Below are 5809 nucleotides of genomic sequence, written 5' to 3' on the forward strand. Positions count from 1 at the left end.
TTGCCTCTACCTTCTAGTCTTTATTTTTATTTCTTCCAGTCTTTGCCTCTTCTCATGCACACAATCTTCTGAGATACCATAAATAATACATGTCTGTATTTTGCAGTACAAAAAGCATAAAAAGCAAAGTGTGCGGTCTAAATAAATAAATACATAAAAGCAGCTGACAGAGCAGGGAGCAAGAGCGCTGCTGTTTGTCAAAATGGAGTCCTAGGTCTAGAAGGGGTGGTGGGAGGCAAGGGAATGACAAGCGGGTGGCTGTGCCATGACCTGGGAAAGTTTTGGGTCATCTCTAGTCTTATTTTTGGCTTAAGGTTGGTTTGTCAATACCCACGTACCTGCGTAACAGCATAGCAGAAATATGAAGGCTATCACCACGTCTTTATAAAGTGCCTTTCCTTTTGAAGTCACTACCTTTTTTTTTTTTTTTAAAAAAGCTGAAAACACTAATGACGTTATGAACCACATGCATTTCTTCCTACCACTGAAATGATTTTGTTTTAAACACTGTGGTAAAGCCCACAGCTGTGTCATCTCTGGTGGAAGAAGTGGCTGCTTGAGGCAGACCAATGAATGCATCTCTTTGTGGGCAAAGGCAGTTGTGGTTAATGTTCCACCCTGGTTTTGAACTTGAAAAAAATGTAAAAGCATTTTAATTACAAGGTTTTACAAGATTGTATGTGTGAGAGATGCTAAGAGCGAGACACGTATCTGCACAGGTGGCAGAGAGCTAGGGCATTGCCTGCAGGGGCCACTGTTTCAGCACAGACAGGGAGCATTAAAAGTCTGTTGATGCTACAGTTTAAATGAGGCCCACCCCCTTCCCACCCCCACACCAGTATGTCACACCACATGTTCCTGCGGGAACCCCACTCCCCAGTGGGGTCTTTGGTTTAGGTGAATTATTTGACCAGTCGGGAAGAGGTAGGGAACTTTTTTGGCTCTCCAAGGTCATGGAGGTATATCAGGCCACCGAGGCCTGGCCTTTACCCCCAGACGCCTTGCAGTCTCTGCGGTGACCGACATCAATGAAAACATTGTGGTAGAGTCTGAAAGCGCAGCACTAACTGAGGCGATTGCTGGCCGCTGCAGCCCCACTTCACCTTAGAGTTGCAGACCCTTATCTTCCACATTTTCCACAAGTTCGCAGCACAAAGAGCCACCCTTTTATCCGCGTACGGACAGCAGTGCTGGCTGGCCCGTCTCGCTTTTGTTCAGATGGTCCCTACTATGCACGTTTCGGTGGCTGCATGAGCGTAGTCTTCCATAAGACAGCAAAAGACCAGGACTTTGCTATGATAAAGCACAAACCACGAGCACTCAGTATCAGGGAGCCAGACCCCTGACAAGCTGGAGCAGTGCAAGGCAAAACATGCCCATCCCAGCACTAGGAGGAGTGGGCAGTACCTGGTCAAAGCAGTAGGAGTGAAAGGACAGGCTCCTGGAAAGAGCGGCGCAGGGGGTGGTGATGGACACAGGAGGAACTTGGGGGTGCACAGAAGGCGTCTCAGAACAGGGATGCTTCAGCCAGGGAAGTCCCAGATGAGTCACTAAAAAAAGTTCATGTGACATCCTGCAACGTAATCTGTTTTCAGTTGAGACAAGCTGAAGCTAAGGGATGTTTTTCCTGCAGTAATCATGCCCATCCCCAGAGTTACTCAGGTATAGCCATGGGACAGCCACTCCCCATTTCCTCCTTCCTTTCTTTGGTTTGTCAGCAGTGTAAGCATTGGAAGAGTAAGTAAAGCTCACATCAGGGATATGGGGATGGGGGGACGTCTTACGACTGCTGTTAACCATTTCTTCGCTCTGCAGCCTATGGTTGAGGAGCTAGCATTGCTAGCAAGATGCTGTAGCTTGTACACCTGTGTCTCTACTGCTAAGTAAAAGAGGACGAGGATGCAAGCTTGAGTGCTGGCCTAGTGCTCACCCATACTGCCAAAGTGGGCCTAAGCACAGTCCCAGGCGCAATTCAAGGAACTGCCCAGGCCAGGCACCATTCCCAGAAGACAACATGGACAAGTCTAAAGCAGGTTTCACTCCCCCGTACAGAGATGTCCTGTGGTGCGGATATGGCCAGTTAGGGTACCAGTTCATGGGCCAAGGGACTAGTTCCTGGCCCTCTTACTTACCAATATAGACAGAGCCCATGCAACTCTTACTGGTCTTCTAGCTCCCTTGCTTTCACTGAACTGAGCAAAAAGCTCTCACCAAGAGAACTATGTATGTGCACCACTAACACAAATGTTTCCTCGAAGTTTTGAATTGACATGCTAGAACATTCAGAAGGTATCTCATCATCTCCAAACAGCCAAACTGAGAAATGCTCTCGAGACCAGTGCAAGGCTCATAAGCTTACTACAAGCTTTAGTTCCAAGTGCAGGAGAAAAAATACTAACTAGCTAAAAGTAGGAGGGTTAAAACTAGGGGTTAAAAAAATAAAGGATTAATGTTTCCCAGTTGCTTTCCATATGTAACTGAGGTAAGCATTTTGCAGAACCACTGAATGCTGAAGAGCTGGGTGTCATTTTCTGACAAGGTATTGGGAGTGCACATCTTCAACGCACTTAGGTGACAACAGCTGTCTGCTGTCCAACTATTTTTAAATCAAATTAATTTTCTTTTATGAAATATACACCCAGCATCAAAATAAAGCAGAACATGCCCTTAGAAAAATGCTGCACAATTAAGCTAGTTTCTCTGAATTCACAAAGCACTAAGACTTCTACACGGCTTTCCTAGCATTCACTCTTCCAACCAGAACGCTCAGCCTCCTGCCCTATTTCCTCCCTTCTCTTTTGTTACAGCACAATAAACTCAATTTTGTACATTTTACATCTGCAGTCAATCATAACTCATGCACTTAATCTTCCACAAAAGAAGTTGAGCTTGCTTCAAAACAAAAAGAATCAAAGCCTACAGAAAACTCCAGAAATCAATTAAAATGCTGCGATGATTAGACCTCTATCAACTATTTTGTGTATGTACATGGTTGCATTGAATTTCTGAAATGTAAGTATTCAAACTCTCCATTCAAAGAACAGAGCTACCATCTTAATGATACACAATTATCTGGCTTTATTTGGTACAAAAAAGATGCTGCAAAATGCAAAAAGATCTTCCTTTCCAAGACTGTAAATCAAAGCATTTGTAAAAAATAGAAATTAATCCTTCCACCTCTATCTAATCTATTGCCATATGAAATTGTCTTATCCCTGTAGATCGCAGCAGTATGTACATTACTAAAGATTACAGTATTTTAGTCTGAAAAGATCTGAAATTGCAGCATGTTATTTTTAACCTTTCTCCATACCTCAAATGGAAGCAGTCTCAGCAGCTGTTGTCTTCTTGGAGCTCTTTTACATCACTGATATGGAAGAAGGACCTACTTTAAGCGACTGCTTTTCCGTCAGTCCTTAGGATTAGAAAGGTTAGAGTCGTGGAAAAGTCCACATGTGGGGGATCAACACTGCTGCCCCTCCTAACTGTCCTCTGATACAGAAAGAGGGTAAGAGTACCAATAAACACCTGTTTGATTACCAGCCACAGTATTTTTATTCCCCATCTGCTCTTGCATCACTGCTGTGTTTACGTAACGTGAAGGAAAAGGCAGCTCCGGAACCGCAGGTGGAAGCCAAGAATTTTAGGGAACGTATCATGAAACACAGTATTAACACTTACATTGTCATAATAGGCCATAATGATTAAAGCCTAGAAGTGGAAAGGGAGGTGGTACAAAATGCTGAGCATGATGTGCGCTCATTTCTCTACTTCTACAAAACATAGTTAAAAGGTAGCGTTGAGATAACTGTATTCTTCATGTGTTTTTCATGCACTCTTTGTCAGGCACTTTGAGAGTGGAAAAGTAGAAACTTAAATGGATCAAGTGGCAAAACTATAGGACAGAACTATTATTTATGGGCTATCATTGACAGTCTCACAGTAACTGGGAAACATGCATATTCTGTTTGAGGGAGACAGGCAGAACAGAAGAGATTCAGTATCGTTAAGACTTATGAATTCTCATGGTCTTGCAGAATATTCTAAGGCAGTCTGATCGCCATTAACAGTCAGCACTGACTATTATGAAATCAGAATATTTACTAAAAACAGGCGATGTAAACTGCATGGTAAAACTAGGGAGAAAAAATAATGGAGATTTGCTTTCACATAAATCAAGGCAAGAGGACATGGCTGAGTCCATGAATGAACTCCTGGAGGAGAGAAGTAGCTGACCTATTCTCTGCAGCCAGAGGAATATGGGAAACCAATTTTCAGGGCTTGCTTCATTCTTTCAGATGTTTTTCAAGAACCTGAGAAAAGCCTCACAATGAGCACAGTGGGCAGTACGTATCACTGCTTGTAAAATAGCTCCCATTTGGGATGTTCTGGTTTTATATTGTGATGCTGGAGGCTTTCTTTACCTGTAATTATGGGTGAAGCAGAGGTCCACTTGCTACTGTTACTAATAGGATTTAACATTTATAAAACACTGAAGAAAAAAGCAGTATAAAAATGCTTTGTATTTATGCAATTATTCCACGAGGTGAAGATGTACAGGCAGCCATGTTTGGCCCACACACAAAAGAAACTTAACGGATGTTTGGTTCAACATAAATTAGAGTTCTTTCCTTTCACCTAATTGGAAACCAGGGCCCAAGTTGCAGTGCTGCTGTATTTACCCTACAGGCACAAATACGTTCATCTTCAAATCATCACTTACTTGCAGTGTAACTCACTCCACTGCAGGTGGTGATGCTAACGGTCACGTATTTCATCACAACATGCTATTTTGCTTGTAATTATCCAAGAAGAGACATCAACGCCGATGTTTCGATAGGTTGGGAATGCAGCGCACTGCTGAAGGGCTTTTACAACACCCCCCAGCAGCCCACTCCTCTTACCTGGAGGTGTTGCCAGCTCAAACGCTAATCCCAATGGCTGCAGAAGAGCACTTACTACCTCCACAAGGAATGTTAACCCAGGCTGAACTTGTGTAAGTTGCTTAAACTTCAGACTGGACTTCCAGAAAACTGTATTTAAATATCTATATTGTTCCTCACATTATGATACTACTATTTACATCTGAACAACTATTTATATTTGAACAGCTGTTTATCTGAGGGGAAACCATCCTGGATAATTGTGTTGATTATAGTTAAGAAGTAAAGGCATTCAAATATTTTTTAATCACTGAAAGGTTTCTAATAATATCAATTTTTTTTCCACACTAATTATATTTCTAGAAATAGATTTGTGAAATGCTAATTATACCACTTAATAGCCTCTATTTCAGAATCAAGTGGCACTCAAGAAATTTGGAGATTCTAAAACAATGCATTTTGGATTTGGGAAGAGACAAGGTAACGTCAAGAAGTAACAAAGCGCCCAAATAAGTGATTTTTGCTGGAAATTTTCTAGCATAACATTGGATATGATTACTTATGTATTAATTTTGGCTTAATTATACACTAAGTTTTGTGATGTGGAATTGGAGTATCAAACAAGGATAAATAACAAGACCCAGGACTCGACGACTAGTCTCCCTCTGTTACTCAAAGGACTTCTATGTAACAGCTTCAGTTGAATTTTAAATACTTTCCTTGCAAGATTTTTGTTAGTCCCTTACAGCATCAGGTGGCCAGATACAAAAGGTATATTGACCTGACTACATACGTAGTGAGATACTTCCAAGAAAGTCCTTTTCCATATCCAACCAGTGAAAATTTCCTGAGGCATTACATCCATGCACCAACAATCTTTCTACCACTATCAAAAGATACACTTTCAAAGAGCAGTGGGCCAAGCT

This window comes from Gymnogyps californianus, chromosome 2, assembly GCF_018139145.2.
Source record: "Gymnogyps californianus isolate 813 chromosome 2, ASM1813914v2, whole genome shotgun sequence".
NCBI classification, from domain to species: Eukaryota; Metazoa; Chordata; class Aves; order Accipitriformes; family Cathartidae; genus Gymnogyps; species Gymnogyps californianus.